At 47.3% G+C, this 16,633-nt stretch overlaps 1 long non-coding RNA gene across 1 annotated transcript; it reads right to left on the bottom strand.

Moving 5' to 3' along the window:
• Positions 1–5,849: 5,849 nt before the first annotated feature.
• On the bottom strand, positions 5,850–16,212 carry LOC108507686. The gene is made up of 2 exons (XR_001878229.1): positions 15,868–16,212; positions 5,850–5,975 (listed from the first exon to the last, which is right to left on the bottom strand). It is a non-coding gene; the product is annotated as an uncharacterized LOC108507686 (long non-coding RNA).
• Positions 16,213–16,633: the final 421 nt, after the last annotated feature.

Genomic DNA, 16,633 nt, shown 5'->3' with positions numbered 1-16,633 from the left:
ACAGTGTTCCTTCCTTTAAGAGGAAGTGAAGGGAACACCCACTGCACCTGTGGGAACTTGTCAAGTATATACACTTAGAGATCACACTATGTCAAAGAGATCAAGTGGAGAAGCACTCTATACAATTTGGAACCTACAGAAAGGTTATAATGGAAGATCATGGAAGTACTACTGAGTATTTGTTTTGCAACTTGCCCTAACTTTTCATCCACGGCATCAACATCATCATTTCCTTGCTGCAGGTCCAAGTCAGGCACAATTGCAGCCAGAAGTTGTCCAATGTTCACTCCAAGAGAGCAGAGTTTCAGGCTGGCAAAAAGTAATTCCTTAGGATTAGATGGAGACAGAGTTTTGTGTTCAAATACACAGTTCTTCATCTGACCAAGCCAGACTGATACTCCAGACTGGAAAGGCTCTGGATGTGACTCCCAAAAACCAACAAAAAACTGATGCCGTTAGAACTGGATCAGGATTATTTCAAAACCTATCAGTTTTTCAAAGCTGAGCCGCTTGAGTTTTAAATTTGAAGGTGAATATTCCCTTAGTTTCAAACCAATTCTAAGTGCTAAACTGAATGCAGATCAGAAATATTTCTGAGTGCTTTTATTTCAATGAGCAAATAAGGACTGGCACAATCCTTTCTGCCACACTACCTTCTGATTTCTCAAACCAATATTAAGCCTCGGGGGTTTCATGAATTTAGAAGCCCAAGCTACCATCACCTATGGGAGCAGAAGAAGAGGAAAAGAAGAGAGGAGAAGGCAAGAAAGAGGAGTTTGTCTAAAGGCTTGAAAATAGAAAGAGGAAATAGGAGGTATGGTCCAGGGAAAGTGCCTTGCCTCCTTTTTTTTTTTTTGCTTTCTTTCCTAGATGTCCTTGCTTTGTCCTCTTCCTGATCCGATTCCTTTCAAAGGAAAATTCTCTGGAACACTTCCTTGCACCCTCATCTCCAGGAACCAGTTTTCACAGTGCTGTCAGATCCAAACCAACTTGTGGGGGAAGTTACTTCCAAGTCCTGCATAGATTTGCTAATTCTTTTAGGAACCACAAGTCAAGTGCTAGAAGGAAAAATAAAATGCAGTGCTGGCAGATAATTTCTCATGTGGGTAAATCTCTTCTTGAAGATTGAAAGGGGTCTGTGGAAATTATCCATCTCCTTCTTCACTCTCCCTGCCAAACATTCAAAGCAGGGCTAACTCAGATCAGGGTGCTTAGGACCCTCTTGAAAATCTCCAGAGGTAGGAGAAGGACTTTTTACAGGGACAGATCGTCACAGGACAAGGGACAATGGTTTTAAGCTGAAGAAGAGCAGGCTTACATTAGATATTAGGAAGAAATTCTTCTCTGTGAGGGTTGTGGTGCACTGGTACAAGTTGCCCAGAGAAGCTGTGGATGCACCATCCCTGGAGGTGTTCAAGGCCAGGCTGGATGGGGCTTGGAGCAACTTGGTCTAATGGAAGGTGTCTCTGCCTATGGTGGCGGGTAGGAACTGGATGATCTTTCAAGTCTCTTCCAACCCAGACCACTCTATAATTCTGTAGACATGTGTACAATCTCAATCCTCTTTCCCTAAACCATCTGCCACTGGTGCTGGTGACCTGCCAGCAACCCAATACTTTGGAGAACGAGCCACCCCGTGCTCTGCACATGCTACAAGACCCCACAAAAAAGGTGGAGCTCACTCTCATGCCTGTGTCCACCCCTGCCAAGGCCAGGCCATTCATCCTCCCATCTGTTCCCTGCTGGAAAGCTAAGCTGTAAACAGGCTCCTTATTCTGCCCCAGTGTTTCACAGGGGACGACCTTCATGTCTGCTGAAGAAAACAGAGCAAAGACCACCTCAGTTCTTGTTCCTTATGCCTCAGGCAATCAAACTTTGGGCACATTTCACGGGCTCTGCTGACAGATCCTGGAATTTCACTGCAAGGACTGAGAGGATGGTTTGAGGAAGTCCATTCCTGAAAGTTATGATTTATTATGCCTAAAGCTCCTGTTTTGGGACTGCAGGAGAAAGGTATAAAGCCCTGTCTCCCAGTCCATCCCCCGGGGGCAACAACTCCCTTTGTGCCACACTCCAGGGTAACAACTCCCGAGGGTAACAACTCCCGGGGGTAACAACCCCCGTCTGTGCCCTCCCGGGACAACACCCTCCTCCGGAACCCAAGGAACAGGCGGGCACGGGCGGCCCGGCGCAGGCAGGGGCAGGGCAGAGGCGCCGCTGGCCACTCCCCTGAGCCCCAGGGACCCCCAAACCCGCTCCCCACACCTCGGGGACCCCCAACCCCCCGGCGGCGGTACCTCCACACGAGACACACCCCTCCGCCCTCACCTGCCGCCCGCCCGAGCAGCCCCCGCGCGCCCCGGCCTTTACCCGCTCCGCCAACGCGCGCCCGCCGCAACCCCCACTCCCACCCCCGCCGCCCCGGGCGCCCTCACGGGATTCCAAGTTAAAAAACAACTCAAAAGCATCAAAACCAAGCCAAAACGCAGAAGCCAGATGCTCGCCTCTTCCCAAAATAAGAGTTTTTTCTTTAACAGGTATTGCTGTGTCTGGCCAGTCTAAATGTCGAAACGACTTAAAGGGTAACCTGTCCGCAAACTCCCTTTCAAATACAAACCTTTCCCTTTGAAACAGCAACAACAACAAGAACAACAACGACAACAACAAAACAACGGTGATATATACTATACTATAATATATAATATTATTATATATCATTATATAATAATAACAGTGCCAACCTGTTATTCGTACTCCAGAGGGGGTTGTTAACCCGGGGGGGTGGGGGGGGCTGGCTATAAAAGTCCGTCATATGGATGCACAGGTACCCAAGAGTTAGGCTATTGAAGAGCATTGCAACAACGGATAGGTCAGGCTGTAGCTGCAGCACCGCACAACACAGGGGTGAAGGTCAATCTGTAGAACAGTACAGATGTGAAGGTTGGGCTGTACCTGCAGCCCAGCACTCACTGCTCCATGTAGAACAGTCTGTGGTCAGATCAGTGCTCAGGTTTCCCTGTGACTGTCTGCACCCAAGCCTGGAGTCACAGCTGAGCTACTGCAGCCCAAATGTACACAGCCAGGAGGAGGTGGATCGCAGGCAGAAGGTGCTGCAGCCCCATGGCTTGTACCACATCTGTGACACTTCTGGATTAAATGAAATGTAGTGGGACAGCTTGTTCACATGCGGTACTGCAACAGTCAATTGGGAAGAAAAACGCTATACTGTGGGAAACCAAACAAGTGTTCAGGTTAGAGGCCCTGAAGCAGCAACTCAGCCAGAGGCCTCAGAGATAACGCTGGAATCTACCAAGCGACCTTGGGCAGCCTGTGAAAGGGAGAAAAGAAGCTGCTAACTCCAGCTGAAGGATACCTGTGATGAATACCTGCAACCAAAGTTAAAAATAAGGAAGAAGAGACTGTTAAAGTTAACACCACTTATGAAATATATACCGGTATATATTTAGCAATAGTTGTATGTTGTTAAAAAGTCTGAATAGGGTGTGTAAATTTGAAAGATGTATGTAATGGTGTGTAAAATAGATCCTTGCATGCCTCTTTTCCTGTAGCCTAGAAATCATTGCGCTAAGTGTGATAAAAATGTCTTAATGTAAACATTGCATGCCTTTCTGCCATTACCTGAGGATGACAAGGACTGAAGAATAAAGCCTCTATTTTAGTGATGCAGTCACATTGTCTTATTTAACAGCCAGAGGAGTTTTAAAAGGTGTAGAACTGTGTCAGATAGTTTTTAGGCATCGGCACCATACCTCTGAATGTCTTCCCCCTTCTTCCCCCAACTTTCATTGCTAAGCATGATGTTGCAGTCATGCTACAGAAAAGCCTTCTGGTGCCTAAAGGAGACTTACAAGAAGGCTGGAGAGGCCCTTTCCACAAGGGTGTGGAGTAATAGGACAAGGGGGAATGGCCTTAAAATATAGGGGGGCAGATTTAGATGAGGTGTTAGGAAGAAATTCTTACTGGGAATGTGGTGAGGCCCTGGCACAGGTTGTCCAGAGAAGTTGTTGACATCTCATCCCTGCAGGTGTTTCAAGGCCAGGCTGGATGGGGCTCTGAGCACTTAAGGTGTCCCTGCCTGTGGCAGGGGGTTGGAATGAGATGATCTCTAAGGTCCCTTACAATCCAAACCATTCCATGATTTTATGATATATTATGGGTTATCCCTTTGGTGACTTGGGGCCAGCTGTCCTGGCTGTGTCTCCTCATACCCTTTGGCCCACCCCCACCCTTCTCACTGGCAGGAAAGTGGAAAAAACAGCAAAACCCTCAGCCCTATGCCAGAACTGTTCAGCAAGAGCCAAAACATGGGTGAGTTATCCACAGTGGTTTGGTCACAAATCCAAACCATGGAACCAAACAGGCTGCAATGAAGACCTTCATCTCAACCAGATGGGGTAGGCTGGACTTCTTGGAAAGTGTGAGGAGGAATACAGTGAGGAATATGAGAGTGGGAAAAACGACACAGTACCTGAAAGATGGACAGGGATGTCACTGTGACTGTTTCAGTGTCTGTGATGCTGCTGCCTTGTACCTGACGTGAATTATTTCCACAGTGAAATGAACCTGAGTGCTTTCCCTAATGCTGAGGACATGAAGGATGAGGAATGAAAAAGTGTAATTTGGGCTGGATATCTGTAGAAAACATCCTACGAAGGCAGGTTTGTTGTAGGCAACACAAGGAAGCCAATAGATGGGCAGGCAAAGCAAGGCCAGGCAAGGTAGATATATGCAAGGCAAGGCAAGGTAAGGCAAGGGAGGGGCAGACAAGGCCAGGCAAGAAAAGGGTAGGCAAATCTAGGCGGAGGATGGGTATATAATGCAATGCAAGGCAAGCCAGGGGTAGGAAGACCAAGGAAAAGGGTGAGTCTTCAAGGCAACAGAGAGGTAGGCAAGGAAAGGTAAGGCAACAGAGTGGTAGGCAAGGCAAGGCAAGGTCAGGCATGGCAAAGAACTGCAAGGGTGACGGTATATGGTGGAGAGGAAGAGCTATATGCATTCCCCCGACAAAGAGTTATCCTGGAAAAGGTTAAAATTCCTGGAAGCAAAAAGGAACTCCAGCATGCTTTAGGATTAATGATGTTTTGGAGGAGGCATAGTCCTGATTTTTCAGGATTTTTTATGACACTGTGGGGCCTTGGTTCTTTGGTTTTTGAGGCCATTCTGGAATGGAAGGAATGGACTATGACATCACAAAGGGGCCAAGGCACACCTGTGGGGCTGCACTGTGACATTGTTGGGCATTGGTTCTCAGTTTTCCAGGGGCCATTCTGAAATGGAGAGGATAGGCTGTGACATCGCAAAGGGGCCCCAATTTTGGGAGTTGGGCTGGCAGTTGGGAGGCAGGGCTGAAAACAGGAAACAACAGCCCTTATCGCCAGGAAAGAAAGACTGGAAGCTTTGGCTTTGTGGTGCAGAGTGTGTGCCAGCCTGGGGCCTCCATGAGCAGCAAGAGCTTTCTCTGCTGGCACCTTCGGTGTGGGAAAACTCTTCGTCCGTATGCAATTTTGGGGGTCTGGCTGGCATTTGGACGGTGGGGCTGAAAACAGGAAACAACAGCCCTTATCCCCAGGAAAGAAAGCCTGGAAGCTTTGTCTTTGTGGTGCAGTTGGAGGGCCACGCTGGGCACTCCATGGGCAGCAAGAGCTTTCTGGGTCCTGGAGTCAGTCTGGGGGCCTTGGAGGGTTTGAGGGGAAGTTGGGAGTGTCCTGTGGGACCGGGATGGGATTTGAGGGCTCCTGGAGGGGCTGGGAGGGGTTTATGCCTTTATACTGCGGGCATCATCTAGTATTGATGGGGATAATCGGTGAGCTGACTGTTTCATAATCATCCAAATTTTAACATACAATATGATTATTAGAATAAAAAGCAAAAAGGTAATATCAACAAAAGAGTAACAGGGTGAAGCTCTTGGTTGAATACTCTGGTTGCTTCTTTTTCTCCAGTGATTTTAACTTCTTTTTGTGGGGTGAAGTCACAGCCCCACAACTGAAGTTTGAGGGGTTTAGAATGTTACAAAGTGTTGGGCCGTTTTCCATGGGAGCAGTGAAGCTAACTAGATAGTTCCCATGGACACAGCCTTGAGTTGTGTGGCTGAAGTGCAGGTCCGCATTACTCAGTGTTTTTGTGGAAATGTGTTTGTGTTGTGTGTGTGGGAAAGTAGAAGTAGGAGAACCTAATAAAAGGCTGCCTGCTGCACTGAGCAGGCAGACATCTCTTTGTCTCACTCCCTCGTGTGTGTTGTGTGTCTTCTTCCCCCCTCGGACCGGGACCCTTTGACAGATACCCAGCCACAGTTGGTGCCCCGGTGGACCAGACGAACAGAAAAAAAGACTGTCGACTATTGCCTGGGTCGTGGGGGTATCGCGGCCGGAGGCAGGTGAGAGCTGCAGGGCGAGGTGCAGAGGGGTCTCGGTACTCTGGAGCTGAATAGCAGCGGGCGTGCTGCAGGACCTGGGTCCGATCGTTTTCTACACCTGCAGACAAGTGTTTCTGAGGGGGTAAAGTTGTGACTGTGGAAGAGGATCTTCAATATTTCCAGGAGTTGATTTAATGTTAGACTCTAAAGGCAACTCACTGGACTCTTTTGCCGGAGTGTGTGTAGAAGTGGATGACAAAATGGCGGCCTCTCGCGTTTCCACAGGTAAGATGGCGGCTTCCCGCCCTTCTGCAAATGATATGGAGGATTCCCGCCCTTGTGCAAGTAAAATAGCGGTTCTTGGTTCCTCAGGGGCACTCGGTGTCATTGCACTCCCTCCATTACCAGGAGGAATATAAGGTGGGGGTAAGTTCCAGGACTCTGGATCCTCATTACAATTTATCTGCCCCCTCTTTTCCCTTAAGGGGAATAAGTGGGTGTGCTTGCCCCCAACCAAATAAGAGCATAATGATTCTCTTCCAAACTATAGGGTCTTTTGCCGCTAACATGCCAGTTAAGGATCTCACAGATCCGTCTCTCAAAAGAACCGTACACTGGCCAATATACATCTCCACCACCTGAACCTATTTGTTTGTCTCCCCATACTTCAATACAGTAATAGACCATCTTTTCTCTAGATTTGCCGAAAGTATGTGGATAACTGCTCCAATTTCTTAACCTAAGGGGCTGTCCAGTGGAATCCCCTGCGACTTAGCCTCAAAGCCGCTTACTTTAAGCTTTCTTCCTTCCTGTAAATTACTCCCTAACTCACTCAGAGATTTATCTTCCTCTCCAGTATACAAGTCCCTAACCACAAGATTCCTTTCTCCCTGAGAGCTGCAGTTGCCTAGCGCAGACCATCTTTCCCTCAGAGGGTCCTTTTTTAAGTTCCTCATTTTACTTCCGAATCCTTCCCTTCCCCAGGAACTTCTAGACTTCAGAAGTCTTTCCCCATCAGAGGGACCATCTGGCTGCTCTACCTTACAGCCTCCCATGGGTGAGGAAGCCGTGCTCTTCCCCAATCTCATCTTCTGGGGTGCCTTCTTTCTCACTCGCACTCACACAAATCACAAACGCTTCCCCCTGTTTGTGGCCTGCTCCCTCACGGGCGACAGGAACCGCACTACTTAGGGGTCCACAATCGCTTCGTTCTCAGAGAACGTCTCATACAGGCACACCCCAGGACCCCCTCCCAACCGCCAAGGGGGCTCGCAATACTCACCTCTTCCAAGTGAGTCTTCGCTCTTTCCGGCAGCACCACACCAGGTACTGGAGCGGACCTCCCCAACCGGACGATTTACACAACTGCCTCTCCCTAGGTCAGCTATCCTGCCCACAAACTGAGCCTACCCAAATTACCTGTCCGAGCTTCTCCCTAAGCTGGACGTTGTCCGGACCCACATGCAGGAATTACGGAGATCTGCAGGAACTTCTTTTTGCTTGCTTGGATTTAATAAATCAGTCGGTATAAAGAGTCTGAGTAATAGAATCTCCCAGGGCCGTCCAAAAATGGGATGGGGGTACCCTCCCCGGAGAGTGGTTCTACCACCCAGGGGTCTTTATCCGAGTCACGGCACCAAATTGTGATCGATGAAACGAGGCTAGAATTTTGATTTGCAAGGTAATAGAAAAATTTATTAATTCCAACAAGCAAAAACGGCTAGCTGGGCGACCGGGGGAAACCTCAATTCCAACCGCGGTCCACGAAAAGGGAACAAAAACAGCACTAGTTATACCCTCTGTTGTCACCTCCCCCCATAGTCATGTCACTAGTCCATTGGAGGAAGTTTTGTGGGCTGCATCCTGCTTGGTTCCCTCTTTGCGGGCTGGCTTGGGGTTGGTTTCTCCTTTCCCGGGCAATTGTTGTTGCTGAGGGGTGTCCACCAATGATATCAAAGTCATTGAGTTCTATGTGTCCATGCTCCTGGAAATTTCCATGAGGACGGTTACTGATCATCTGGACTCCTCGTGATCCACCCCTCCATACGGGTTCCTCTTGTCACACTTAGGACAAACATCTTTAAAATATGTCAAATTATTCCTGCGTTGTGTTAATCAGCTTATAAGTTTAAGGAACTTGTGGTTAGGCATTATGCAACCTGTCAAATTATGATTCTAACAGAGTAATCCATACAACATAGTAACTTCATTAACTCTCTCTCATTCTGAGCAGCAAATTTCCTCAGTTTACTTATAACAGCCCGGGAGACGATTTTGTGACCATAGTGGCTAAATTTCACCTTCAGGAGCTTTTTATGTCTCCTCCGGACGGTACCGCGCCTGTGTACCCGGCGCCGGGTGCCTGTGCAGCCGTGTCTGGTCCGCCCGCTGTGGGTGCCTGCGGAGCGGCGCCGGGTCCGGCTTCGGCGCCGCCGAGTCCATCTGTGCCCGCGCGGGCAGCGGCAGCCGTGCTGCGGCCCCAGCAGCCGCGGCTCTGGGTGCCAGCAGACTGGTCGCAGCTGCGGTCCCAGGCGCCGGCTCCGGCCAGAGCGGCCCCGGCCCCGGCCCTGGCCCCGGTTCGGAGCGGTACACCCACGCATGCGCCGGCGGCGGCCCTGGCAACGGCGGCCACGGGCCGCGGCGCAGCGGATGGCGGGGGGTGGGGGGGTCTGTTTTCCCCCGCGCTGCCGACAGTCATGGTTCCGAGCGATGTTGCGAGGGGGTAGCAGGATGGTAATGGCGGCCGCGGTGTCAGGCGGTGCAGTGGGGGGGCTGTCTGTATTCTCCCCTGTCTTACACCCCCCCCGAGCCTCCCCCCCTCTTCCTCCTCCCCGGAACGTGTCCATATGCAGCTGTTCCTTCCCTCCTGTATATCGTTCTTTCTCAGCAGACCATGTAGATAACTTGCGACATAAGGAGAGCAAAGGCAATTTGACTTCTCTTCCTGATTTTTCTCCGAAAGACCCAACCTCTATTCCCCCTTCTCCCCCTCCCTCCCTCCCTCTCCCCCATCCTCTGACAAATGCTAGTGAAAGCTCCCTTAGGGAAGCAACACTTGCTTCCAGGGGGGTTGAGTGCTCAAGAGAAACAGGAGACGCAGGGGGGGCAGAGGGCGAGAAGAGGTGAAGAAGGGACGACAAAATTCAGCAGTGGTTCTGTTGCCGTTATGACAAATAGAGTGTCCTTGCTCTATGAAAAAGGTTGAAAATGTTCAAGGTAATATCCTGTCTCTGTCGTATTTGTCTTTTGCATGGAGAATTGTACAAGATTTACAAGTTAATATTAGCAAATATGCCTTAAATTCCCTTTAAGTTACGAGACTGATGAGGACTACACAGCTAGTAACAACTTACAATGTGTGTGTGAATGATGCATGACTGAGGTGGCCACCTATGTATGACTGGAAAAAGATTGTGTGAAAGAGAAAAGCTACATGAATGTGTAACTGTGTAAACTTAAAGATACTTTCTGCTGGTGTCAAGACTTTACAGAGATGTGTAACATGATTCTGTTGAGCCATAGTGACTCCTTATGCTGAATGGTATATGAATTCTTCAAATTCCCACCATGAGTAATTCCACTCTTATGAAAACTGGTGAGGTTTTAGTTATTTCAAGACTAGCCCTGTCTGCCTAGCTATTTGGTCAGGACTGAACTTAAATAAGAGGTTCTTACACAAATTTGGTGTTCTATTTCAGCCTTCTTTCAGAGGTTTATAGTGGTTAAATCTCAGGTAGAGCCTTTCCCCTGGTGCTGTTCCTTTTTCATGTGTTGTGCTGCCCATGGGCTGTAGCTGTGTGGGCTGTGCAGGAGGCAGGGTCGTTTGAACTTTTCTGTGTTTTCCAGGGTTTAAATCAAGGGTTATCGATGTTGCTGCCCTGCTTGATCAACCTGTTGCAGGGGGGCCCTGCAGACTGTCAGGGCCATCCTGCGTCCTTGCTCAGAATCATCAACAGCGTTACAGATAGTGTGTCTCTAGGCCTCCTGATTGGAGACCAGAGTACACCATTTATGTTGATCAGTGTGGCCAGGGCTGCGATGTCGTTTCAGGGAGTCCTTGTGTCTTCTCTTCAGGGCTCCTTTCATGCAGCAGCTGGTGGCAATATTCATCGTAAAACAGCTAGTTCTTCATCCTTGGGACGTGCCCTGCCTATTGCAACTGTGTTTTCAGAAAAATGTCCTCAATGCCTGTGACTGTTGATTGTTCTATACCAGATGCATTGATCACATAATCTGACTGGTGGATGTTTAGCATTGTACAAAGGCAGCGTAGGTTAAGTGTCTTGTTAATCAACCATTCTAGTAGCACAATTGCGAGATTTTGGGATTTTTTGTTCATGTTGCAGTCATTGATGCTACCTATACGAGGCAGATTTGTGCTATGGTCTCCACACCTTATCCTTCAGTGACAATTCCTAAAGGGACACGAATAGCTCAATTTGTATCTTTTCTGAGTTGTGTTCCCCAAGCAGAGCCTTGTGAGCGTCGGGATGGAGGATTTGGTTCTACTGATGGACCACAAGTCTTTTGGTCAGTGCCGATCTCTGCACAACGTACACAGCTGACCTGCGCTCTCTACGATACTTGAAGCTTGCTGTCCGTTGTCCAGGCGGACGAACTTCTGCATTCGGGACCTGACGTAACTATCATTGCACGGACATCCTGGCCGGCCTCCTGGCCTGTGGTCACGCCAGAGGTTTGGGTTGTGAGACTGGGAGGTACTGCTCAGAATTTTCTTTTAGAACATACAGATCCTGTGTGATTTCAGCAGTGGCTCGTACCTACAGAACAGCTGTTGGCTCTGCAACAGCTTGTTAAAGACCAGCTTGATGCTGATCACATTGAACCATCTCAGAATCCTTTCATTACCCCTGTCTTTGTGATAAAGAAAAAATCTGTGAAATGGAGACTGTTGTATGATCTCAGACGGGTAGGGCGGTCATGGTTACCATGTCAGCACTGGTTTATTGACCCCTTCTATGCTTCCTGCTGAATAACCCATTGTTATTATTAATTTGACAGGTTGCTTTTTCACAATCCAGTTAGACCCCAGTTATAGAGAAGGAAAAAAATCACATTTTCAGTTCCATCTATTAATCGTGCAGAACCTTACAAGTGTTATACATAGAAAACCCTCTCCCAGGAAATGAAGATATTCCTATAATTTGTCAGTGGTTTATGATTCCAACATTATCTCCTGTAATTTTCTGGCTGTCTTTTGTTGTCATTATATAGGTAATCTTTTTGCTGGCTGTGGCCACTGAGGATCAGTTGGGTGTGCTGGAAGCTGAAACCAGAAAGAGTCTACAATCCTTTGGCCTAGTAGTTGCTCCTGAGAAGGTGCAGCGAGAGGAATCCTGGAGGTATTTAGGGTTCAAAAATTACACGGAAAGCAGTTATTCCTCAGCCAGTTCAATTGGATATTGATGTCAAGAATTCTTACTCTCGTACAAAAGCTATTAGGGTCTTTCAATTGGGTTAGGTCCTATTTGGAAATGGCAAACACCCAACTGGCACCTCTATTTGACCTACTCAAACATTCTGACAATCCTCAGGAACCAAGGGAACTGACTAAAAGAGCAGTTCAAACCATCCAGCAAGTAGAGCAGGTTTTATATTCTAAATTTGTTTCATTAATTGATCATTGCTAAATTGTCTAATTTTTTATTTTTGCAGATCACAGTGTTCCTTTTGGAGCATTGGTACAGTGGTTTGACCATTGGTCTGATCTACTGCACATCATAGAGTGGCTATTTTTTTTGCCTTATCGGGCTCAAAAACTGCTCCTGGATTGTTTGAGCTCATAGCTCAAATCATCATTGAGGTTACAAAAAGGTGTGTAGAGTGTTCTGGCAGAAATCCAGCATGCATTGTTGTACCTGTACAATCTCGTTACTTTGAGTGGTGCCTTGAAAACAAATGTGACTTGCAAGCTGCTTTAGCTGGGTTCCACGGCCAAATTTCTTATCATTTACCTTCACATTCCCTTATTAAGATTTTTTTTAGGGCAATTCCAATTGGACAAAAACACTACACAGCGCAGAGCCCCTTGATGGCCTTACAGTCTTTGCGGACAGCTCGAGGAAGACAAGTGAAACTGCGGTAGAGTGGAAAGCAGAATGTGGATGACATCATCAAATTGTTCATCAAGAGGGTTCTCCTCAAACTGTGAAACGTCGAGCTGTAACTCTTGCTTTTCAGTTATTTCCTACTCGGTCTTTAAATATTATTACTGATTCTGCATATGTTGTTAATTTATTACAGCAACTCTATCAGGCGGTGTTGTATTGTCCATCTCCAGGTCTTATTTTTCAAGTTTTGTTCGAGCTCTAGAGAACTCTTTTGCAGAGGCCTATTCCTTATTTTGTGCTACGTTTGTAGTCATACCTCTTTCCGAGGTTTCTTCATAGAGGGTAATGCCCGGGCAGATGCTTTTGTTTTTGCTGTTGCTATGAGACTTTTTCCTAACATTCACCACCAAACTGTCTTGTCTCGTTAGGTTTTTTTATTATCAAGGTGCAGAAGCTTTCAGATGTCGATTTGGCTTGACTCATTCTATTGCTCGCTTAATTGTTGCCTCTTGTCCAGAGTGCCATAATGCCTCTACTCCTGTCTATTTTGATACTAACCCTCGAGGCCTTAAGGCCTTACAGATGTGGCAGTCGGATGACACTCATGTCAATGAATTTGGTAATTTAAAGCATGTCCATGTGTCCACTGACATGTTTTCCCATGTGGTGGTTGCTAATGCACATACTAGACAAAAAAGCCATGATGTCATTAAACACTTTGGTTGTGCTTTTACTACATCTGGAGCACCCACTCAAGTGCGAATGAACAATAAGCTGTCTTATGTCTGTAAATCTGTGCAAATTTTCTTTGCTTTGTGGAGGATTACTCACGTTACGGCTGTTTCACATTCTTCTACAGGACACGTTATTGTGAAGAGTGTATGGTGCCCTGAAGCAATTGCTTCAAAACAGAGAGGGGGAATGAGGGGATAACCCCCTCAGTCTCTAGGCTAGACAAAGCTCTGTATGTCTCAAACTTTTTGACCTTCTCTGGCGATTGTCTTTATTTACCTTCTTTTAGAGTTTTAGGAAAAATATGCTGTGCTTGGCAGAAAGCCTCCTCAAAACTGATAATCTTGTAATCCCTGTGAGAGCTGAGGACAGAGCACAGCATGCAGATGCAGAACTTGTCTCTGGTCAATGGTCTGATCCACATGACTTGATAACTTGGGGAAAGGGATATGTTTGCCTCTACAGATAATAGTCCTCGCTGAATACCTGCGTGCTATGTACGTCCTGCTGTTGGTCCTGGAAGTTGTCAGTGCAGTTCCTGACCTGTCAAAGTTCACTCCATGGCATAGTCGAAACATCTGGGTGACGCTAATGAAGGAACTGAATCACACGACCTTTTGTGCATCACTGGCGTATCCAGAGCAGCCATTTCACCTGTCTTGTTGGTGTTCCTCTGGGTGACACGGAAGCATCTCTCCTGGTGCAGGATGTTGTCCGGCGGCATGACTTTATTGAAACAGGACTGTCATACTGTGCGCGGGTGTCATGATCGTGTTGATAGCTGGGATGATGTGTTGTCTGTTAACACTCCACTTCAAAAGTTAGGTATTTTAGAGTCACTGTTTGTAAAAGACTGTGTGTATTTTAATCATCGTGTGGGTTATAACATAGCACGTGGTGAGCACGTGGTGAGCACGTGGTGAGTCTATGGTATGGGATGTGTTCCCTGAACTGTCTTTCTATAGAAATAGTTCCTTCTGGTGTCGGTGAGAATCCAACTTGGAGTACTCCAGCAGTGAGTGCACCTTTTCGACTCCCTACGGGAGTGTTTCTTCTGTGTGAAGATAGAATCTAGCCAGGAATCCCTGCACAGCCAATAGGGGGACCTTGTACATTTGGAAGGTTGGGGTTGTTGATACCCGCTCACAGACTACTACTTAATCACTCGTTGCTCCATCAATGAAGCCGCAGGGCAGTACACCTTAATGAACAGCGTAATGATAACATACTGCTCTGGAATTATGGACAGAGAGTGGCTGCTTCCGTAGTTCTCCCTTGGGCAGCTGCAGCTAAGGCCTTAAGCACTTTAAATCATATGGCTTGCTGGGTAGCGAAGCAAGTCAATAAAACTTCACAAGTATTGTACCAACTGGCCACTGACATGAATTCTGTCCGACATGCAACATTACAAAATAGAGCAGCCGTGGATTTCTTACTTCTAGTCCACGGATATGGGTGTCAAGACTTTAATGGGATGTGTTGTATGAATCTGTCAGATCATTCTAAGTCTATTTATAGAAGCATTGCTGTATTGCAGGCGGCAGCTCAGAAGATCAAAGAAAGCACTGAGTTTTTTGGCTTGGAGAACTGGTTTGGCAGATGGGGAATACCTAGCTGGTTAGCTTCACTTTTCAAAACGGGATGCTTGGTAGTTGAAATGGTTTGAAGCTGGCTCCCTGCCAAGTCTCCAAACCTTACCACCAGAAGTCCCCCCCCCCTAAAAAAAACCTCAGGGAGAAGAGGGAGAAAAAAAACTAAGAAAACCCGAAACGAGAGAGACAACCAAAGTGAGATATATAAATATATTTACACTTATATACAATTAAAATATACAATTTCACAAGGGAAAGGGAAGGGGGAAGGGAACAAAACTAAAATAAAAAATACATATATCACAATTAGTGACCCAATATCTAACAACTAAAAAAAGTTAGCAAAGAAAATAGCTCACTACTCCCCTGGGACAACTGAGAGTCGCTCCGGAACGATCGCCGGCAACCTCTGTCTCCCAAGGTCGGCAAGGCCTAACCAGGCCTCGCTCCCCAACACAGCAGACTCAACAGCAGGGAACCTGCACCTCCAAGCCGCCGGAAGGAAAGAGAGCGAAGGTCTCTCCTCCTCTCTTCTTATAATCTGGTTTACGTAAAAATGGTAGGGAATACTGGGTAAAGCTGGACCATTCCTTGGTTACAAACTGGTCACCAAGGAAGGCCTAGCCCAAACCACCACAGTAGTGTTGATGGTTGTGGTTGTGTTGCTGATGCTGCCTTGTTTAGTATCGCTCCTGCAAAGGGCCCTGCAGGATACGATGCGGGCAGTCTTTGTAGCACAATTACAGACAGGGGGAATTGTGGGGTGAAGTCACAGCCCCACAACTGAAGTTTGAGGGGTTTAGAATGTTACAAAGTGTTGGGCCGTTTTCCATGGGAGTAGTGAAGCTAACTAGGTAGTTCCCATGGACACATGAGAACTATGAGTTGTGTGGCTGAAGTGCAGGTGCGCATTCCTCAGTGTTTTTGTGGAAATACGTTTCTTTTGTTTGGTTGGGAAAGTAGAAGTAGGAGAACCTAATAAAAGGCTGCCTGCTGCGCTGAGCAGGCAGACATCTCTTTGTCTCACTCCCTCGTGTGTGTTGTGTGTCTTCTTCCCCCCTCGGACCAGGACCCTTCGACAGATACCCAGTGACACCTTTTCGTCTGGGTTTTAATCCCAGCTTTGGCATTTTGCTGTGAACGTTGTGTCCCCATATCCATTGGAAATTGTATTAACTGTTGATGAGAACCAAGTGGAATCCCAAGGTATGTGATATATTGATACGATTTCACTGGTTGGCTTTTAATTTGTCCAGGCTTATGGCCATAATGCTTCTGCTCTTTAGCCACTTGAATCAGATTGAATTGAGTTGTTTTCCGGGTCAGGTTCTCTTGTTGAGTCCAAGGTTTTTTAGTGGATTCAGTTTCAGGCAGAAAGGAATTTGAGGGAGGTAAAGACTAATCTTCCCTTTGTTCATTATCACAGGGATCACTCGCTCTATTTTCAATAATGTGAGGAAAGCTGGGAGACTGTAGAAACATCAGTTGAACTTCAAAGTCTCCTGGTTTCTTTCTCTCCTCAGACTTAGAATCAGGGTTCTCTGTGGTTTCCCAAGTCTCAATGCCAGGGTAAGACACTGGTTTATGAAGTTGCCTGACCAAACCAGTACGGGTGACTGGAACTGGGAATGGGGTGGTGGGACCAGTAAGGACCAGGTAAGGGGGCTGGGGGCACTTCAGCATCTCCATCAAGGTCAGACCAGTATAGACCAGTATGGATTGGTATAGACCGGTATAGACCAGTATAGACCAGTATAAACCAGTACAGGTCACTGGAATGGGGAATGGGGCGGTGGGACCAGTAAGGACCGGTTAAGGGGGTTGGGAGCACTTCAGCATCTCCATCAAGGTCAGACCAGTAC

This window comes from Lepidothrix coronata, unplaced genomic scaffold, assembly GCF_001604755.1.
Source record: "Lepidothrix coronata isolate B3197 unplaced genomic scaffold, Lepidothrix_coronata-1.0 Scaffold265, whole genome shotgun sequence".
NCBI classification, from domain to species: domain Eukaryota; kingdom Metazoa; phylum Chordata; class Aves; order Passeriformes; family Pipridae; genus Lepidothrix; species Lepidothrix coronata.
The sequence above is the reverse complement of the archived record's forward strand: the minus strand, read 5'-3'. Positions and strand labels throughout refer to the sequence as shown.